The sequence below is a fragment of the Physcomitrium patens genome, chromosome 21 (genome assembly GCF_059467195.1).
Source record: "Physcomitrium patens ecotype Gransden chromosome 21, ASM5946719v1, whole genome shotgun sequence".
NCBI classification, from domain to species: Eukaryota; Viridiplantae; Streptophyta; class Bryopsida; order Funariales; family Funariaceae; genus Physcomitrium; species Physcomitrium patens.
This window is the reverse complement of record NC_143430.1, coordinates 5231554-5252857: the sequence shown is the minus strand read 5'-3', so window position 1 is coordinate 5252857 and position 21304 is coordinate 5231554. Positions and strand designations below refer to the sequence as shown.

Below are 21304 nucleotides of genomic sequence, written 5' to 3'. Positions count from 1 at the left end.
AACTGGTAGCATAACTGATCCGGTGCGTAGAACAACCTCTCTTGTTGCAGGATTAGCAAACAGACAAAGTCGGAATACGTTTGGCAGGCACAGATTGAGAACTAGAGCGAGGCAAATCGACCGGGGTTGTCCAATGGCTTCTGCTGGGGATGTTACGAGGGCCGCGCTTCCCAGGGCCCAGCCCCGCGCTGAAGGGCCGGCCTGCGTGCTAGGCATCGGCACTGCGGTGCCTCCCGCGGAGTTCCTGCAGAGTGAGTACCCCGACTCTTCTTCAACATCACCAATTGCGGCGAGAAGGAAGCCCTGAAGGCCAAATTCAAGCGCATCTGTGACAAGTCGGGCATCAGGAAGCGCCACATGTTCCTCACGGAGGAGGTGCTCAAGGCCAACCCAGGCATCTGCACGTACATGGAGCCCTCCTGAACGTCCGCCACGACATCGTGGTCGTCCAGGTCCCCAAGCTCGCCGCCGAGGCCGCCCAGAAGGCCATCAAGGAATGGGGCGGCCGCAAGTCCGACATTACCCACATCGTCTTCGCCACCACCTCGGGCGTCAACATGCCCGGAGCCGACCACGCCCTGGCCAAGCTGCTCGGCCTGAAGCCCACTGTGAAGCGTGTCATGATGTACCAAACCGGGTGTTTCGGCGGTGCATCCGTGCTCAGAGTGGCCAAGGATCTAGCCGAAAACAACAAGGGCGCCAGAGTGCTGGCAGTAGCGAGCGAGGTGACCGCAGTCACATACCGAGCCCCGAGCGAGAACCACTTGGACGGGCTTGTGGGCTCAGCTCTGTTCGGCGATGGCGCCGGCGTGTACGTGGTTGGATCCGACCCCAAGCCTGAGGTAGAGAAGCCATTGTTCGAAGTGCACTGGGCTGGAGAGACCATCTTGCCAGAGAGCGACGGAGCCATCGATGGACATCTCACCGAAGCGGGGCTCATCTTCCACCTCATGAAGGATGTACCCGGGCTCATCTCCAAGAACATCGAGAAGTTTTTGAACGAGGCCAGGAAGCCAGTGGGATCACCGGCATGGAACGAGATGTTCTGGGCGGTGCATCCCGGAGGTCCAGCCATTCTCGATCAGGTGGAGGCGAAGCTGAAGCTGACGAAGGACAAGATGCAAGGGAGCAGGGACATATTGTCCGAGTTTGGCAACATGTCTAGCGCCTCTGTGCTGTTTGTGTTGGATCAGATTCGGCACAGGTCTGTGAAGATGGGTGCGTCCACTTTGGGCGAGGGCAGCGAGTTCGGATTCTTCATTGGCTTCGGACCAGGACTGACACTGGAAGTGCTTGTGCTCCGCGCCGCTCCCAACTCCGCTTAGATTCCACCCCACCTCTCCTTTTTACTCCCCATTCTCACCAATTTGTATCATATCATATTATTGCATAGCATTGCATAGCATAGCATAGCATAGCATAGCATAGAAGTGTGCAATTCAATTTCAATGGTATTGCTTCCTGAGCTAGAGTTCGCGCTTAATTTTAAAAGAGAAATCAGGTTATCGAATCAACCTACGTTCTTGCTTCAGCGAGCTCTTTACACACTCTGAAATCTAGGGTTCCACTGTTTCGTATCCGGAACCTGAACGATCTGGCGCCTGTGGGTATATTTCTCTCGCTGTGCTAAATTGGCAGTGCATCTACTCTAGCGTTCTTATTGTTCACTCAATTTATTTCTGGAAGACAGGAGTTTGGCAATGTATAGTCACAATGCAATCAGAGGTGCGAAGTACAGTCTTATTTAGAAAATTAGGGCTGGAAGAAGATGAAGTGGGAGTGTGTAGTGCGCATTGTGCCGATGGATCTGAAATTCATCAGGAATGTAATTCATCGGTGAATCTCCGGACCATGTGTTCGTTTGAGCTTTTATAATTGCAGCCTCTAAGTCAGCTGCGATTGTTCGACACTACCCACTGTTTCTTTGAGCTGTTTCTCGTCACTTTTGAATCTGTTGCTGTAGCATTGGAAACTGAGAAGAGAAGGGTCTGCAAGGAATTGGTTGGTTGCATTGAACTCATGGTAGCATGGCCCAGCCAACAATTAATGAAAACTGTGATTTGTTGTCTGTCGGTCATTGAGAAAGTTAATCCTCCACCAGTTTCAGTGATATCTGGACACAAACAGTGGGTGTTTCACTAAATTCTCAAAATTCAAATGCAGTTGGAATGTGTTAAATGGTGTGGTATTCAAGACATTTTGGGCTTGGTGTAACATAAAATTCAAATATTAGGCATGGTGTGATGTAATATCCAAATTTTGGGCATGGTGGAATATAAAATCCAAATTTTGGGCATGGTGGAATATAATATCCAAATTTTGGGCATGGTGTAATATAACATCCAAAGTTTGGGCATGGTGGAATAAAACATCCAAAATTTTGGGCATGGTGTAATATAATATCCAAAATTTTGGGCCTGGTGTAACATGCATAGGGTTAATAAATAAGGTTAAAATCATCTGATCAGAAAATTTTGAAAACAGCTGTATCTTGTGCTAATGATAACATTCAAATTAACCAATGCTTGAACAAATTCATGAAAGTTTGGCACACCAATAGGGAAGCTTGGACACAACGGAAGCAAAGTCACAAAATAAAATAAAGGGAAGATCATCACATCAATCGCTGAACATCCATCCTCCTGAAACTCCACTAAACGTACAAAGACAGCTAAACAAATTTGAACAATCCATGACCACTCAAGTAGATGTCTTGGCTGTTGCTGAAAGTGAACTCTTATTCATTTTTGCTTGCAAACAAGAGACTCACCATAATAGAACCTTTCTTCCTCTTCTACTTCTAAAGTTAGGAAATATATACACAACTACGCATTGCAATTGCAATTTAAAAGCTGTGTGAGTTAACAGAGGTGGTCAAGGGTGAAGGCACCACACAACCTCAACTCCAAGCATTTACACAAGAATCTCCTACTAATGTACAATGTTAATTGTAACGTCAATGTGACGCACTTCCTACTAATGTACAATATTAGTTAATTGTAACGTCAATGTGACCCACACGAAGATGAACGGAACAAAATTGGGAGGTGAAGCAGTGTCAACTAGCAAGAGGCGCGAGCGGGGAAGGGCCCTGGTGTGCCGGTCCAGCCTTGAACGCATTCCAACAAAGGAGCCACCAATTGGCCTGCAGAAATGGCATTGAACACCTTCTCAATCTCTTGCCCAGGAGACACCGTCCTCTGCCCGGACAGGAGCTGCGTCTTCAAGTCTCCGCGCACTAGCTTGTATAATGGATACGTCCTACAGTCTTGAATCCTGTTGGGAACCGAGGATAGTCCCTTTGTGTCATATGCTTCTCGCACCGCGGGCACCACACGGCTCAGCTGCAGCTTCAGCTCTGCCTCAAACACTGGAATCTGCCTAAACACTGCGTTGGAGGTCTCCTTGTCGGCACTCTTCAAGGCACGGCTCACCAGCACCCCTCGCAGTTTCTCCATTAGAGGGTATGAATCACTGGTGGAATCGTCGATGTAGCTGAACACCGGCTGACGATCCACTACCATCAGTAGTTCCTTTTCGCAGAAGCGTGATGGCAGCAGTGATCCGTCGCTGCCCATGAAGAGCGTCTTCTTGGCCACCTGTGTCACTACTTGCTTCACGGCCGACTGCATGGTCTCTTCGACATGACGCAGGTCGACAGCCTGGCACAAGCCTACCAAGAAGGTGGCGCTCATGAGCTTGAGAATCTCCATGGCTTCCTCCGTTTTGCGGGCTGACACCAATCCCAGTGAGTTCACATCTTGGTTGTGTTGCTCCGCGCTTTGGACATGGGTGGTGACCGGGTTGGCTAGGTAGTTAATCTCAGATAAGTACGAGGCCATGGCGATCTCTGCCCCTTTCATGCCGTAATCCAGGCTGGGGTTGGGTCCCCCGCTCAAATTGGACGGTAATCCGTTGTTGTAGTAGTCGTTCACAAGTTCGGAGAATTGTGCGAACATGAGCTTAGCGATGGCGGCCAGCGCCAGGCGCGTGTTGTCCATAGACACGCCGATGGGCGTGCCCTGGAAGTTGCCGCCGTGCAGGGCGATGCCCCTGGCAGCGTCGATGATGGGATTGTCGTTCACAGAGTTGATCTCCCGCTCGATGGCGTGGGTGGCGTTGCGGATGACCTCCACCTGAGGGCCCAGCCACTGCGGGGAAGTTCGCAGCGCGTATCTGTCCTGCTTGGGCTTGCGCAGGGGTCGGTCTCATTGAACTTGGCGGCAGCCTTCATGAAGGAACTCCCGTCCAGCACCCACTCCATGACAGCCGCAGCTTCCATCTGTCCGGGGTGGTGCTTCAGCTTGTGAGTCAGGGGGTCGGCAAATTCGGGCTTGCCCTGCATTACCTCGCAAAAGAGCGCGGACAGAACCTCGGCGAGCAACACCATGATGTTGGCATCGTAGCACACGGTGGAAGCGAGGGCGGAACCGACTGCGGTGCCGTTGACAAGGGCGAGCCCTTCCTTGGGCGCCAGCTCGAAGGGCTTCTCCACGCCTGCGATGCGCAAGGCCTCCAGCGCGGAAACCTCTCGTCCGTCCTCGGTGACGGCTTTGGAATTGGGGCGACCGGTAAGCAGGCCGGCGATATACGACAAGGGGACGAGGTCGCCGGATGCCGTGATGGTACCCCGCAAGGGCAACTTGGGGGTGACGTGCGCGTTGAGTAGCTTCTCCATAGCTTGGAGGATCTCCCAGCGGATGCCAGAATAGCCCTGCATCAGCGTGTTGGTACGCACTAGCATCGCCGCTCGGGCAGTCTCGGATGGCAGGGAGTTACCCTTGCTGAGGACTCCCGCATTCAGGAAGCGGATGAGTTCGCGCTGGAGCTCCACTCCTTGCTGCGTGCGACGATGAGAGGTCGCTCCGAACCCGGTGGTAACGCCGTAGATGTCACCTCCGCCCATGATCCTGTCGAGCACCCAGTTGGAGCTCTCGTCCACTCTACTCTTGGCATTGGCAGCATCGAGCACGACATGCACGTCGGGTCTGCGAGCAACGGCTGCTACCTGAGGTACGGTGAGGGTGGCTCCCTCGATCATGACCTGGGTGGCATTTTGGTAAGTGTCGACCATCCGCTTGATTTCTTCGAGGTGGCTGCATTCCATGGCCTTGGCGGTCTTGGCCCAGTTGAGAGGATCCGCACCATGAACTGCTCCATTACCGAGTAGGCCAATGCAGTACGGAGATGTGTTATCATCGAGCATCATCATGTCTGAAGATGCCGCATCAATTTGCTCACCTGATCCGACGACATTAAGCTCCCCAGCTCGTGGTGCCATTGTTGGTATTGAAGACCTGCAATTACACTATCTGTCGAGATCTACTGGGTGCGCGGAGCTACGCAAGACTGTGATGTACTGAGAGTTCGAAGTCGTGCCTGAACGCCTACTTCAGGAAACAATCTCAACCAAGCAGCAGTAGCAAACTTTGCTGATCTTTCAAGAGATGGGAGGTGAATCAATTGCTGAAGGGTGGGATGCAGGCCCTGTCCGGCATTCGCTGCTTGAATGGGCCTCAGGGCGAAGTGAAGATTAATGAGATTCGGGGAATGCTCTTTATGCAACTAATGCCTCTGGCTAGAGCGCGGTGTTCGCCGTCGAGAGGTATCCTAGCGGCTGGCCCTAGTCCATAAAGGTGGGTGTATTGCGGTGAAAGCAGTCCGAGGTGGCGTTGAAATGTTGAAAGTGGTGCCCTTCCTGGACCTATGAGCCTCCTGCTGCCACATGAAGGATGAGAGTCCTCCAGATTGGTTCATGATACACGGTTGTTTGAAATTTAGTTCGCCTGTCGTTTACTTCAACACTAGGTCAAACTACAATTCCCCTCATGTTCTTGTCGGTGATTCGCAGGTTCTCTGGGGTGGACCCAGTTTCTATTGGAGGAAAGTCGGACGCGTGTTCTTGTTTGGAATGACGAAGGCGCTGCGATTCTTCGTGGTCTTCAGCCTGACTCTCAGAGTCTCCCAGTCACGCTGGTGTGCTGGAATGGATCGTTCCGCTGATGTCGAAACTGACCAAAATATAAGATTTCAAAGGGCCAAGTCAAGACCAGGAGTTCTGTGCAAAACTCGATTGCGAAATTCAAAAATTGTCGTGCAATTGTGAAATTCAAAATTCGCCTCCAGACGGGATGTGTACACATGGAGTAGCAGAGTGGTGGGGTGAAAGCAGAAAAAAGGTCAACCGCTTTCAACAGCGATGACTCCGCAGAAAGTTCCTGATGAAAGTGCCAACATCGCGATGCTCTTAAAGGGCACACGCTGTGCATGAAAATAGCAGGGTCGATACGAGCTTGAAAACGGAAGTCGCCACCCAACTACACCGTCTATCATTTCTCTGGCAATCTCTCCGATCGTTGTACTCAAGTTACTTACGAAAATAAACTAGCTCGTGGCGAACTAAGAGAGTGGGGGTGTCTCCGCAGATCCCGACTGGTAGCATAACTGAATCGGTGCGTAGAACAACCTCTCTTGTTGCAGGATTAGCAGACAGACAAAGTCGGAATACGTTTGGCAGCACAGATTGAGAACTAGAGTGAGGAGATCGACCGGGGTTGTCCAATGGCTTCTGCTGGGGATGTTACGAGGGCCGCGCTTCCCAGGGCCCAGCCCCGCGCTGAAGGGCCAGCCTGCGTGCTAGGCATCGGCACTGCGGTGCCTCCCGCGGAGTTTCTGCAGAGTGAGTACCCCGACTTCTTCTTCAACATCACCAATTGCGGCGAGAAGGAAGCCCTGAAGGCCAAATTCAAGCGCATCTGTGACAAGTCGGGCATCAGGAAGCGCCACATGTTCCTCACGGAGGAGGTGCTCAAGGCCAACCCAGGCATCTGCACGTACATGGAGCCCTCCCTGAACGTCCGCCACGACATCGTGGTCGTCCAGGTCCCCAAGCTCGCCGCCGAGGCCGCCCAGAAGGCCATCAAGGAATGGGGCGGCCGCAAGTCCGACATTACCCACATCGTCTTCGCCACCACCTCGGGCGTCAACATGCCCGGAGCCGACCACGCCCTGGCCAAGCTGCTCGGCCTGAAGCCCACTGTGAAGCGTGTCATGATGTACCAAACCGGGTGTTTCGGCGGTGCATCCGTGCTCAGAGTGGCCAAGGATCTAGCCGAAAACAACAAGGGCGCCAGAGTGCTGGCAGTAGCGAGCGAGGTGACCGCAGTCACATACCGAGCCCCGAGCGAGAACCACTTGGACGGGCTTGTGGGCTCAGCTCTGTTCGGCGATGGCGCCGGCGTGTACGTGGTTGGATCCGACCCCAAGCCTGAGGTAGAGAAGCCATTGTTCGAAGTGCACTGGGCTGGAGAGACCATCTTGCCAGAGAGCGACGGAGCCATCGATGGACATCTCACCGAAGCGGGGCTCATCTTCCACCTCATGAAGGATGTACCCGGGCTCATCTCCAAGAACATCGAGAAGTTTTTGAACGAGGCCAGGAAGCCAGTGGGATCACCGGCATGGAACGAGATGTTCTGGGCGGTGCATCCCGGAGGTCCAGCCATTCTCGATCAGGTGGAGGCGAAGCTGAAGCTGACGAAGGACAAGATGCAAGGGAGCAGGGACATATTGTCCGAGTTTGGCAACATGTCTAGCGCCTCTGTGCTGTTTGTGTTGGATCAGATTCGGCACAGGTCTGTGAAGATGGGTGCGTCCACTTTGGGCGAGGGCAGCGAGTTCGGATTCTTCATTGGCTTCGGACCAGGACTGACACTGGAAGTGCTTGTGCTCCGCGCCGCTCCCAACTCCGCTTAGATTCCACCCCACCTCTCCTTTTTACTCCCCATTCTCACCAATTTGTATCATATCATATTATTGCATAGCATTGCATAGCATAGCATAGCATAGCATAGCATAGAAGTGTGCAATTCAATTTCAATGGTATTGCTTCCTGAGCTAGAGTTCGCGCTTAATTTTAAAAGAGAAATCAGGTTATCGAATCAACCTACGTTCTTGCTTCAGCGAGCTCTTTACACACTCTGAAATCTAGGGTTCCACTGTTTCGTATCCGGAACCTGAACGATCTGGCGCCTGTGGGTATATTTCTCTCGCTGTGCTAAATTGGCAGTGCATCTACTCTAGCGTTCTTATTGTTCACTCAATTTATTTCTGGAAGACAGGAGTTTGGCAATGTATAGTCACAATGCAATCAGAGGTGCGAAGTACAGTCTTATTTAGAAAATTAGGGCTGGAAGAAGATGAAGTGGGAGTGTGTAGTGCGCATTGTGCCGATGGATCTGAAATTCATCAGGAATGTAATTCATCGGTGAATCTCCGGACCATGTGTTCGTTTGAGCTTTTATAATTGCAGCCTCTAAGTCAGCTGCGATTGTTCGACACTACCCACTGTTTCTTTGAGCTGTTTCTCGTCACTTTTGAATCTGTTGCTGTAGCATTGGAAACTGAGAAGAGAAGGGTCTGCAAGGAATTGGTTGGTTGCATTGAACTCATGGTAGCATGGCCCAGCCAACAATTAATGAAAACTGTGATTTGTTGTCTGTCGGTCATTGAGAAAGTTAATCCTCCACCAGTTTCAGTGATATCTGGACACAAACAGTGGGTGTTTCACTAAATTCTCAAAATTCAAATGCAGTTGGAATGTGTTAAATGGTGTGGTATTCAAGACATTTTGGGCTTGGTGTAACATAAAATTCAAATATTAGGCATGGTGTGATGTAATATCCAAATTTTGGGCATGGTGGAATATAAAATCCAAATTTTGGGCATGGTGGAATATAATATCCAAATTTTGGGCATGGTGTAATATAACATCCAAAGTTTGGGCATGGTGGAATAAAACATCCAAAATTTTGGGCATGGTGTAATATAATATCCAAAATTTTGGGCCTGGTGTAACATGCATAGGAAATAAATAAGGTTAAAATCATCTGATCAGAAAATTTTGAAAACAGCTGTATCTTGTGCTAATGATAACATTCAAATTAACCAATGCTTGAACAAATTCATGAAAGTTTGGCACACCAATAGGGAAGCTTGGACACAACGGAAGCAAAGTCACAAAATAAAATAAAGGGAAGATCATCACATCAATCGCTGAACATCCATCCTCCTGAAACTCCACTAAACGTACAAAGACAGCTAAACAAATTTGAACAATCCATGACCACTCAAGTAGATGTCTTGGCTGTTGCTGAAAGTGAACTCTTATTCATTTTTGCTTGCAAACAAGAGACTCACCATAATAGAACCTTTCTTCCTCTTCTACTTCTAAAGTTAGGAAATATATACACAACTACGCATTGCAATTGCAATTTAAAAGCTGTGTGAGTTAACAGAGGTGGTCAAGGGTGAAGGCACCACACAACCTCAACTCCAAGCATTTACACAAGAATCTCCTACTAATGTACAATGTTAATTGTAACGTCAATGTGACGCACTTCCTACTAATGTACAATATTAGTTAATTGTAACGTCAATGTGACCCACACGAAGATGAACGGAACAAAATTGGGAGGTGAAGCAGTGTCAACTAGCAAGAGGCGCGAGCGGGGAAGGGCCCTGGTGTGCCGGTCCAGCCTTGAACGCATTCCAACAAAGGAGCCACCAATTGGCCTGCAGAAATGGCATTGAACACCTTCTCAATCTCTTGCCCAGGAGACACCGTCCTCTGCCCGGACAGGAGCTGCGTCTTCAAGTCTCCGCGCACTAGCTTGTATAATGGATACGTCCTACAGTCTTGAATCCTGTTGGGAACCGAGGATAGTCCCTTTGTGTCATATGCTTCTCGCACCGCGGGCACCACACGGCTCAGCTGCAGCTTCAGCTCTGCCTCAAACACTGGAATCTGCCTAAACACTGCGTTGGAGGTCTCCTTGTCGGCACTCTTCAAGGCACGGCTCACCAGCACCCCTCGCAGTTTCTCCATTAGAGGGTATGAATCACTGGTGGAATCGTCGATGTAGCTGAACACCGGCTGACGATCCACTACCATCAGTAGTTCCTTTTCGCAGAAGCGTGATGGCAGCAGTGATCCGTCGCTGCCCATGAAGAGCGTCTTCTTGGCCACCTGTGTCACTACTTGCTTCACGGCCGACTGCATGGTCTCTTCGACATGACGCAGGTCGACAGCCTGGCACAAGCCTACCAAGAAGGTGGCGCTCATGAGCTTGAGAATCTCCATGGCTTCCTCCGTTTTGCGGGCTGACACCAATCCCAGTGAGTTCACATCTTGGTTGTGTTGCTCCGCGCTTTGGACATGGGTGGTGACCGGGTTGGCTAGGTAGTTAATCTCAGATAAGTACGAGGCCATGGCGATCTCTGCCCCTTTCATGCCGTAATCCAGGCTGGGGTTGGGTCCCCCGCTCAAATTGGACGGTAATCCGTTGTTGTAGTAGTCGTTCACAAGTTCGGAGAATTGTGCGAACATGAGCTTAGCGATGGCGGCCAGCGCCAGGCGCGTGTTGTCCATAGACACGCCGATGGGCGTGCCCTGGAAGTTGCCGCCGTGCAGGGCGATGCCCCTGGCAGCGTCGATGATGGGATTGTCGTTCACAGAGTTGATCTCCCGCTCGATGGCGTGGGTGGCGTTGCGGATGACCTCCACCTGAGGGCCCAGCCACTGCGGGGAAGTTCGCAGCGCGTATCTGTCCTGCTTGGGCTTGCGCAGGGGTCGGTCTCATTGAACTTGGCGGCAGCCTTCATGAAGGAACTCCCGTCCAGCACCCACTCCATGACAGCCGCAGCTTCCATCTGTCCGGGGTGGTGCTTCAGCTTGTGAGTCAGGGGGTCGGCAAATTCGGGCTTGCCCTGCATTACCTCGCAAAAGAGCGCGGACAGAACCTCGGCGAGCAACACCATGATGTTGGCATCGTAGCACACGGTGGAAGCGAGGGCGGAACCGACTGCGGTGCCGTTGACAAGGGCGAGCCCTTCCTTGGGCGCCAGCTCGAAGGGCTTCTCCACGCCTGCGATGCGCAAGGCCTCCAGCGCGGAAACCTCTCGTCCGTCCTCGGTGACGGCTTTGGAATTGGGGCGACCGGTAAGCAGGCCGGCGATATACGACAAGGGGACGAGGTCGCCGGATGCCGTGATGGTACCCCGCAAGGGCAACTTGGGGGTGACGTGCGCGTTGAGTAGCTTCTCCATAGCTTGGAGGATCTCCCAGCGGATGCCAGAATAGCCCTGCATCAGCGTGTTGGTACGCACTAGCATCGCCGCTCGGGCAGTCTCGGATGGCAGGGAGTTACCCTTGCTGAGGACTCCCGCATTCAGGAAGCGGATGAGTTCGCGCTGGAGCTCCACTCCTTGCTGCGTGCGACGATGAGAGGTCGCTCCGAACCCGGTGGTAACGCCGTAGATGTCACCTCCGCCCATGATCCTGTCGAGCACCCAGTTGGAGCTCTCGTCCACTCTACTCTTGGCATTGGCAGCATCGAGCACGACATGCACGTCGGGTCTGCGAGCAACGGCTGCTACCTGAGGTACGGTGAGGGTGGCTCCCTCGATCATGACCTGGGTGGCATTTTGGTAAGTGTCGACCATCCGCTTGATTTCTTCGAGGTGGCTGCATTCCATGGCCTTGGCGGTCTTGGCCCAGTTGAGAGGATCCGCACCATGAACTGCTCCATTACCGAGTAGGCCAATGCAGTACGGAGATGTGTTATCATCGAGCATCATCATGTCTGAAGATGCCGCATCAATTTGCTCACCTGATCCGACGACATTAAGCTCCCCAGCTCGTGGTGCCATTGTTGGTATTGAAGACCTGCAATTACACTATCTGTCGAGATCTACTGGGTGCGCGGAGCTACGCAAGACTGTGATGTACTGAGAGTTCGAAGTCGTGCCTGAACGCCTACTTCAGGAAACAATCTCAACCAAGCAGCAGTAGCAAACTTTGCTGATCTTTCAAGAGATGGGAGGTGAATCAATTGCTGAAGGGTGGGATGCAGGCCCTGTCCGGCATTCGCTGCTTGAATGGGCCTCAGGGCGAAGTGAAGATTAATGAGATTCGGGGAATGCTCTTTATGCAACTAATGCCTCTGGCTAGAGCGCGGTGTTCGCCGTCGAGAGGTATCCTAGCGGCTGGCCCTAGTCCATAAAGGTGGGTGTATTGCGGTGAAAGCAGTCCGAGGTGGCGTTGAAATGTTGAAAGTGGTGCCCTTCCTGGACCTATGAGCCTCCTGCTGCCACATGAAGGATGAGAGTCCTCCAGATTGGTTCATGATACACGGTTGTTTGAAATTTAGTTCGCCTGTCGTTTACTTCAACACTAGGTCAAACTACAATTCCCCTCATGTTCTTGTCGGTGATTCGCAGGTTCTCTGGGGTGGACCCAGTTTCTATTGGAGGAAAGTCGGACGCGTGTTCTTGTTTGGAATGACGAAGGCGCTGCGATTCTTCGTGGTCTTCAGCCTGACTCTCAGAGTCTCCCAGTCACGCTGGTGTGCTGGAATGGATCGTTCCGCTGATGTCGAAACTGACCAAAATATAAGATTTCAAAGGGCCAAGTCAAGACCAGGAGTTCTGTGCAAAACTCGATTGCGAAATTCAAAAATTGTCGTGCAATTGTGAAATTCAAAATTCGCCTCCAGACGGGATGTGTACACATGGAGTAGCAGAGTGGTGGGGTGAAAGCAGAAAAAAGGTCAACCGCTTTCAACAGCGATGACTCCGCAGAAAGTTCCTGATGAAAGTGCCAACATCGCGATGCTCTTAAAGGGCACACGCTGTGCATGAAAATAGCAGGGTCGATACGAGCTTGAAAACGGAAGTCGCCACCCAACTACACCGTCTATCATTTCTCTGGCAATCTCTCCGATCGTTGTACTCAAGTTACTTACGAAAATAAACTAGCTCGTGGCGAACTAAGAGAGTGGGGGTGTCTCCGCAGATCCCGACTGGTAGCATAACTGAATCGGTGCGTAGAACAACCTCTCTTGTTGCAGGATTAGCAGACAGACAAAGTCGGAATACGTTTGGCAGCACAGATTGAGAACTAGAGTGAGGAGATCGACCGGGGTTGTCCAATGGCTTCTGCTGGGGATGTTACGAGGGCCGCGCTTCCCAGGGCCCAGCCCCGCGCTGAAGGGCCAGCCTGCGTGCTAGGCATCGGCACTGCGGTGCCTCCCGCGGAGTTTCTGCAGAGTGAGTACCCCGACTTCTTCTTCAACATCACCAATTGCGGCGAGAAGGAAGCCCTGAAGGCCAAATTCAAGCGCATCTGTGACAAGTCGGGCATCAGGAAGCGCCACATGTTCCTCACGGAGGAGGTGCTCAAGGCCAACCCAGGCATCTGCACGTACATGGAGCCCTCCCTGAACGTCCGCCACGACATCGTGGTCGTCCAGGTCCCCAAGCTCGCCGCCGAGGCCGCCCAGAAGGCCATCAAGGAATGGGGCGGCCGCAAGTCCGACATTACCCACATCGTCTTCGCCACCACCTCGGGCGTCAACATGCCCGGAGCCGACCACGCCCTGGCCAAGCTGCTCGGCCTGAAGCCCACTGTGAAGCGTGTCATGATGTACCAAACCGGGTGTTTCGGCGGTGCATCCGTGCTCAGAGTGGCCAAGGATCTAGCCGAAAACAACAAGGGCGCCAGAGTGCTGGCAGTAGCGAGCGAGGTGACCGCAGTCACATACCGAGCCCCGAGCGAGAACCACTTGGACGGGCTTGTGGGCTCAGCTCTGTTCGGCGATGGCGCCGGCGTGTACGTGGTTGGATCCGACCCCAAGCCTGAGGTAGAGAAGCCATTGTTCGAAGTGCACTGGGCTGGAGAGACCATCTTGCCAGAGAGCGACGGAGCCATCGATGGACATCTCACCGAAGCGGGGCTCATCTTCCACCTCATGAAGGATGTACCCGGGCTCATCTCCAAGAACATCGAGAAGTTTTTGAACGAGGCCAGGAAGCCAGTGGGATCACCGGCATGGAACGAGATGTTCTGGGCGGTGCATCCCGGAGGTCCAGCCATTCTCGATCAGGTGGAGGCGAAGCTGAAGCTGACGAAGGACAAGATGCAAGGGAGCAGGGACATATTGTCCGAGTTTGGCAACATGTCTAGCGCCTCTGTGCTGTTTGTGTTGGATCAGATTCGGCACAGGTCTGTGAAGATGGGTGCGTCCACTTTGGGCGAGGGCAGCGAGTTCGGATTCTTCATTGGCTTCGGACCAGGACTGACACTGGAAGTGCTTGTGCTCCGCGCCGCTCCCAACTCCGCTTAGATTCCACCCCACCTCTCCTTTTTACTCCCCATTCTCACCAATTTGTATCATATCATATTATTGCATAGCATTGCATAGCATAGCATAGCATAGCATAGCATAGAAGTGTGCAATTCAATTTCAATGGTATTGCTTCCTGAGCTAGAGTTCGCGCTTAATTTTAAAAGAGAAATCAGGTTATCGAATCAACCTACGTTCTTGCTTCAGCGAGCTCTTTACACACTCTGAAATCTAGGGTTCCACTGTTTCGTATCCGGAACCTGAACGATCTGGCGCCTGTGGGTATATTTCTCTCGCTGTGCTAAATTGGCAGTGCATCTACTCTAGCGTTCTTATTGTTCACTCAATTTATTTCTGGAAGACAGGAGTTTGGCAATGTATAGTCACAATGCAATCAGAGGTGCGAAGTACAGTCTTATTTAGAAAATTAGGGCTGGAAGAAGATGAAGTGGGAGTGTGTAGTGCGCATTGTGCCGATGGATCTGAAATTCATCAGGAATGTAATTCATCGGTGAATCTCCGGACCATGTGTTCGTTTGAGCTTTTATAATTGCAGCCTCTAAGTCAGCTGCGATTGTTCGACACTACCCACTGTTTCTTTGAGCTGTTTCTCGTCACTTTTGAATCTGTTGCTGTAGCATTGGAAACTGAGAAGAGAAGGGTCTGCAAGGAATTGGTTGGTTGCATTGAACTCATGGTAGCATGGCCCAGCCAACAATTAATGAAAACTGTGATTTGTTGTCTGTCGGTCATTGAGAAAGTTAATCCTCCACCAGTTTCAGTGATATCTGGACACAAACAGTGGGTGTTTCACTAAATTCTCAAAATTCAAATGCAGTTGGAATGTGTTAAATGGTGTGGTATTCAAGACATTTTGGGCTTGGTGTAACATAAAATTCAAATATTAGGCATGGTGTGATGTAATATCCAAATTTTGGGCATGGTGGAATATAAAATCCAAATTTTGGGCATGGTGGAATATAATATCCAAATTTTGGGCATGGTGTAATATAACATCCAAAGTTTGGGCATGGTGGAATAAAACATCCAAAATTTTGGGCATGGTGTAATATAATATCCAAAATTTTGGGCCTGGTGTAACATGCATAGGGTTAATAAATAAGGTTAAAATCATCTGATCAGAAAATTTTGAAAACAGCTGTATCTTGTGCTAATGATAACATTCAAATTAACCAATGCTTGAACAAATTCATGAAAGTTTGGCACACCAATAGGGAAGCTTGGACACAACGGAAGCAAAGTCACAAAATAAAATAAAGGGAAGATCATCACATCAATCGCTGAACATCCATCCTCCTGAAACTCCACTAAACGTACAAAGACAGCTAAACAAATTTGAACAATCCATGACCACTCAAGTAGATGTCTTGGCTGTTGCTGAAAGTGAACTCTTATTCATTTTTGCTTGCAAACAAGAGACTCACCATAATAGAACCTTTCTTCCTCTTCTACTTCTAAAGTTAGGAAATATATACACAACTACGCATTGCAATTGCAATTTAAAAGCTGTGTGAGTTAACAGAGGTGGTCAAGGGTGAAGGCACCACACAACCTCAACTCCAAGCATTTACACAAGAATCTCCTACTAATGTACAATGTTAATTGTAACGTCAATGTGACGCACTTCCTACTAATGTACAATATTAGTTAATTGTAACGTCAATGTGACCCACACGAAGATGAACGGAACAAAATTGGGAGGTGAAGCAGTGTCAACTAGCAAGAGGCGCGAGCGGGGAAGGGCCCTGGTGTGCCGGTCCAGCCTTGAACGCATTCCAACAAAGGAGCCACCAATTGGCCTGCAGAAATGGCATTGAACACCTTCTCAATCTCTTGCCCAGGAGACACCGTCCTCTGCCCGGACAGGAGCTGCGTCTTCAAGTCTCCGCGCACTAGCTTGTATAATGGATACGTCCTACAGTCTTGAATCCTGTTGGGAACCGAGGATAGTCCCTTTGTGTCATATGCTTCTCGCACCGCGGGCACCACACGGCTCAGCTGCAGCTTCAGCTCTGCCTCAAACACTGGAATCTGCCTAAACACTGCGTTGGAGGTCTCCTTGTCGGCACTCTTCAAGGCACGGCTCACCAGCACCCCTCGCAGTTTCTCCATTAGAGGGTATGAATCACTGGTGGAATCGTCGATGTAGCTGAACACCGGCTGACGATCCACTACCATCAGTAGTTCCTTTTCGCAGAAGCGTGATGGCAGCAGTGATCCGTCGCTGCCCATGAAGAGCGTCTTCTTGGCCACCTGTGTCACTACTTGCTTCACGGCCGACTGCATGGTCTCTTCGACATGACGCAGGTCGACAGCCTGGCACAAGCCTACCAAGAAGGTGGCGCTCATGAGCTTGAGAATCTCCATGGCTTCCTCCGTTTTGCGGGCTGACACCAATCCCAGTGAGTTCACATCTTGGTTGTGTTGCTCCGCGCTTTGGACATGGGTGGTGACCGGGTTGGCTAGGTAGTTAATCTCAGATAAGTACGAGGCCATGGCGATCTCTGCCCCTTTCATGCCGTAATCCAGGCTGGGGTTGGGTCCCCCGCTCAAATTGGACGGTAATCCGTTGTTGTAGTAGTCGTTCACAAGTTCGGAGAATTGTGCGAACATGAGCTTAGCGATGGCGGCCAGCGCCAGGCGCGTGTTGTCCATAGACACGCCGATGGGCGTGCCCTGGAAGTTGCCGCCGTGCAGGGCGATGCCCCTGGCAGCGTCGATGATGGGATTGTCGTTCACAGAGTTGATCTCCCGCTCGATGGCGTGGGTGGCGTTGCGGATGACCTCCACCTGAGGGCCCAGCCACTGCGGGGAAGTTCGCAGCGCGTATCTGTCCTGCTTGGGCTTGCGCAGGGGGTCGGTCTCATTGAACTTGGCGGCAGCCTTCATGAAGGAACTCCCGTCCAGCACCCACTCCATGACAGCCGCAGCTTCCATCTGTCCGGGGTGGTGCTTCAGCTTGTGAGTCAGGGGGTCGGCAAATTCGGGCTTGCCCTGCATTACCTCGCAAAAGAGCGCGGACAGAACCTCGGCGAGCAACACCATGATGTTGGCATCGTAGCACACGGTGGAAGCGAGGGCGGAACCGACTGCGGTGCCGTTGACAAGGGCGAGCCCTTCCTTGGGCGCCAGCTCGAAGGGCTTCTCCACGCCTGCGATGCGCAAGGCCTCCAGCGCGGAAACCTCTCGTCCGTCCTCGGTGACGGCTTTGGAATTGGGGCGACCGGTAAGCAGGCCGGCGATATACGACAAGGGGACGAGGTCGCCGGATGCCGTGATGGTACCCCGCAAGGGCAACTTGGGGGTGACGTGCGCGTTGAGTAGCTTCTCCATAGCTTGGAGGATCTCCCAGCGGATGCCAGAATAGCCCTGCATCAGCGTGTTGGTACGCACTAGCATCGCCGCTCGGGCAGTCTCGGATGGCAGGGAGTTACCCTTGCTGAGGACTCCCGCATTCAGGAAGCGGATGAGTTCGCGCTGGAGCTCCACTCCTTGCTGCGTGCGACGATGAGAGGTCGCTCCGAACCCGGTGGTAACGCCGTAGATGTCACCTCCGCCCATGATCCTGTCGAGCACCCAGTTGGAGCTCTCGTCCACTCTACTCTTGGCATTGGCAGCATCGAGCACGACATGCACGTCGGGTCTGCGAGCAACGGCTGCTACCTGAGGTACGGTGAGGGTGGCTCCCTCGATCATGACCTGGGTGGCATTTTGGTAAGTGTCGACCATCCGCTTGATTTCTTCGAGGTGGCTGCATTCCATGGCCTTGGCGGTCTTGGCCCAGTTGAGAGGATCCGCACCATGAACTGCTCCATTACCGAGTAGGCCAATGCAGTACGGAGATGTGTTATCATCGAGCATCATCATGTCTGAAGATGCCGCATCAATTTGCTCACCTGATCCGACGACATTAAGCTCCCCAGCTCGTGGTGCCATTGTTGGTATTGAAGACCTGCAATTACACTATCTGTCGAGATCTACTGGGTGCGCGGAGCTACGCAAGACTGTGATGTACTGAGAGTTCGAAGTCGTGCCTGAACGCCTACTTCAGGAAACAATCTCAACCAAGCAGCAGTAGCAAACTTTGCTGATCTTTCAAGAGATGGGAGGTGAATCAATTGCTGAAGGGTGGGATGCAGGCCCTGTCCGGCATTCGCTGCTTGAATGGGCCTCAGGGCGAAGTGAAGATTAATGAGATTCGGGGAATGCTCTTTATGCAACTAATGCCTCTGGCTAGAGCGCGGTGTTCGCCGTCGAGAGGTATCCTAGCGGCTGGCCCTAGTCCATAAAGGTGGGTGTATTGCGGTGAAAGCAGTCCGAGGTGGCGTTGAAATGTTGAAAGTGGTGCCCTTCCTGGACCTATGAGCCTCCTGCTGCCACATGAAGGATGAGAGTCCTCCAGATTGGTTCATGATACACGGTTGTTTGAAATTTAGTTCGCCTGTCGTTTACTTCAACACTAGGTCAAACTACAATTCCCCTCATGTTCTTGTCGGTGATTCGCAGGTTCTCTGGGGTGGACCCAGTTTCTATTGGAGGAAAGTCGGACGCGTGTTCTTGTTTGGAATGACGAAGGCGCTGCGATTCTTCGTGGTCTTCAGCCTGACTCTCAGAGTCTCCCAGTCACGCTGGTGTGCTGGAATGGATCGTTCCGCTGATGTCGAAACTGACCAAAATATAAGATTTCAAAGGGCCAAGTCAAGACCAGGAGTTCTGTGCAAAACTCGATTGCGAAATTCAAAAATTGTCGTGCAATTGTGAAATTCAAAATTCGCCTCCAGACGGGATGTGTACACATGGAGTAGCAGAGTGGTGGGGTGAAAGCAGAAAAAAGGTCAACCGCTTTCAACAGCGATGACTCCGCAGAAAGTTCCTGATGAAAGTGCCAACATCGCGATGCTCTTAAAGGGCACACGCTGTGCATGAAAATAGCAGGGTCGATACGAGCTTGAAAACGGAAGTCGCCACCCAACTACACCGTCTATCATTTCTCTGGCAATCTCTCCGATCGTTGTACTCAAGTTACTTACGAAAATAAACTAGCTCGTGGCGAACTAAGAGAGTGGGGGTGTCTCCGCAGATCCCGACTGGTAGCATAACTGAATCGGTGCGTAGAACAACCTCTCTTGTTGCAGGATTAGCAGACAGACAAAGTCGGAATACGTTTGGCAGCACAGATTGAGAACTAGAGTGAGGAGATCGACCGGGGTTGTCCAATGGCTTCTGCTGGGGATGTTACGAGGGCCGCGCTTCCCAGGGCCCAGCCCCGCGCTGAAGGGCCAGCCTGCGTGCTAGGCATCGGCACTGCGGTGCCTCCCGCGGAGTTTCTGCAGAGTGAGTACCCCGACTTCTTCTTCAACATCACCAATTGCGGCGAGAAGGAAGCCCTGAAGGCCAAATTCAAGCGCATCTGTGACAAGTCGGGCATCAGGAAGCGCCACATGTTCCTCACGGAGGAGGTGCTCAAGGCCAACCCAGGCATCTGCACGTACATGGAGCCCTCCCTGAACGTCCGCCACGACATCGTGGTCGTCCAGGTCCCCAAGCTCGCCGCCGAGGCCGCCCAGAAGGCCATCAAGGAATGGGGCGGCCGCAAGTCCGACATTACCCACATCGTCTTCGCCACCACCTCGGGCGTCAACATGCCCGGAGCCGACCACGCCCTGGCCAAGCTGCTCGGCCTGAAGCCCACTGTGAAGCGTGTCATGATGTACCAAACCGGGTGTTTCGGCGGTGCATCCGTGCTCAGAGTGGCCAAGGATCTAGCCGAAAACAACAAGGGCGCCAGAGTGCTGGCAGTAGCGAGCGAGGTGACCGCAGTCACATACCGAGCCCCGAGCGAGAACCACTTGGACGGGCTTGTGGGCTCAGCTCTGTTCGGCGATGGCGCCGGCGTGTACGTGGTTGGATCCGACCCCAAGCCTGAGGTAGAGAAGCCATTGTTCGAAGTGCACTGGGCTGGAGAGACCATCTTGCCAGAGAGCGACGGAGCCATCGATGGACATCTCACCGAAGCGGGGCTCATCTTCCACCTCATGAAGGATGTACCCGGGCTCATCTCCAAGAACATCGAGAAGTTTTTGAACGAGGCCAGGAAGCCAGTGGGATCACCGGCATGGAACGAGATGTTCTGGGCGGTGCATCCCGGAGGTCCAGCCATTCTCGATCAGGTGGAGGCGAAGCTGAAGCTGACGAAGGACAAGATGCAAGGGAGCAGGGACATATTGTCCGAGTTTGGCAACATGTCTAGCGCCTCTGTGCTGTTTGTGTTGGATCAGATTCGGCACAGGTCTGTGAAGATGGGTGCGTCCACTTTGGGCGAGGGCAGCGAGTTCGGATTCTTCATTGGCTTCGGACCAGGACTGACACTGGAAGTGCTTGTGCTCCGCGCCGCTCCCAACTCCGCTTAGATTCCACCCCACCTCTCCTTTTTACTCCCCATTCTCACCAATTTGTATCATATCATATTATTGCATAGCATTGCATAGCATAGCATAGCATAGCATAGCATAGAAGTGTGCAATTCAATTTCAATGGTATTGCTTCCTGAGCTAGAGTTCGCGCTTAATTTTAAAAGAGAAATCAGGTTATCGAATCAACCTACGTTCTTGCTTCAGCGAGCTCTTTACACACTCTGAAATCTAGGGTTCCACTGTTTCGTATCCGGAACCTGAACGATCTGGCGCCTGTGGGTATATTTCTCTCGCTGTGCTAAATTGGCAGTGCATCTACTCTAGCGTTCTTATTGTTCACTCAATTTATTTCTGGAAGACAGGAGTTTGGCAATGTATAGTCACAATGCAATCAGAGGTGCGAAGTACAGTCTTATTTAGAAAATTAGGGCTGGAAGAAGATGAAGTGGGAGTGTGTAGTGCGCATTGTGCCGATGGATCTGAAATTCATCAGGAATGTAATTCATCGGTGAATCTCCGGACCATGTGTTCGTTTGAGCTTTTATAATTGCAGCCTCTAAGTCAGCTGCGATTGTTCGACACTACCCACTGTTTCTTTGAGCTGTTTCTCGTCACTTTTGAATCTGTTGCTGTAGCATTGGAAACTGAGAAGAGAAGGGTCTGCAAGGAATTGGTTGGTTGCATTGA

The 21304-nt window shown here is 51.8% G+C and overlaps 7 pseudogenes across 7 annotated transcripts; 4 read left to right on the top strand and 3 right to left on the bottom strand.

The window, feature by feature from the left end:
• The first annotated feature begins 119 nt into the window (after window positions 1-119).
• LOC149986726 (naringenin-chalcone synthase pseudogene) lies at window positions 120-1912 on the top strand (annotated as a pseudogene). Its single transcript, XR_016499698.1, has one exon. The product of XR_016499698.1 is annotated as a naringenin-chalcone synthase pseudogene (transcript).
• An 806-nt stretch (window positions 1913-2718) lies between these two features.
• LOC149986725 (phenylalanine ammonia-lyase pseudogene) lies at window positions 2719-5281 on the bottom strand (annotated as a pseudogene). The gene has a single exon (XR_016499696.1). The product of XR_016499696.1 is annotated as a phenylalanine ammonia-lyase pseudogene (transcript).
• A 214-nt stretch (window positions 5282-5495) lies between these two features.
• Window positions 5496-8342, top strand: LOC149986724 (naringenin-chalcone synthase pseudogene; annotated as a pseudogene). Its single transcript, XR_016499697.1, has 2 exons — window positions 5496-5636; window positions 5852-8342. The product of XR_016499697.1 is annotated as a naringenin-chalcone synthase pseudogene (transcript).
• Window positions 8343-9146: 804 nt separating this feature from the next.
• LOC149986723 (phenylalanine ammonia-lyase pseudogene) lies at window positions 9147-11709 on the bottom strand (annotated as a pseudogene). Its single transcript, XR_016499688.1, has one exon. The product of XR_016499688.1 is annotated as a phenylalanine ammonia-lyase pseudogene (transcript).
• A 214-nt stretch (window positions 11710-11923) lies between these two features.
• On the top strand, window positions 11924-14770 carry LOC149986722 (naringenin-chalcone synthase pseudogene; annotated as a pseudogene). Its single transcript, XR_016499693.1, has 2 exons — window positions 11924-12064; window positions 12280-14770. The product of XR_016499693.1 is annotated as a naringenin-chalcone synthase pseudogene (transcript).
• An 806-nt stretch (window positions 14771-15576) lies between these two features.
• On the bottom strand, window positions 15577-18140 carry LOC149986721 (phenylalanine ammonia-lyase pseudogene; annotated as a pseudogene). Its single transcript, XR_016499685.1, has one exon. The product of XR_016499685.1 is annotated as a phenylalanine ammonia-lyase pseudogene (transcript).
• A 214-nt stretch (window positions 18141-18354) lies between these two features.
• Window positions 18355-21201, top strand: LOC149986720 (naringenin-chalcone synthase pseudogene; annotated as a pseudogene). Its single transcript, XR_016499691.1, has 2 exons — window positions 18355-18495; window positions 18711-21201. The product of XR_016499691.1 is annotated as a naringenin-chalcone synthase pseudogene (transcript).
• Window positions 21202-21304: the final 103 nt, after the last annotated feature.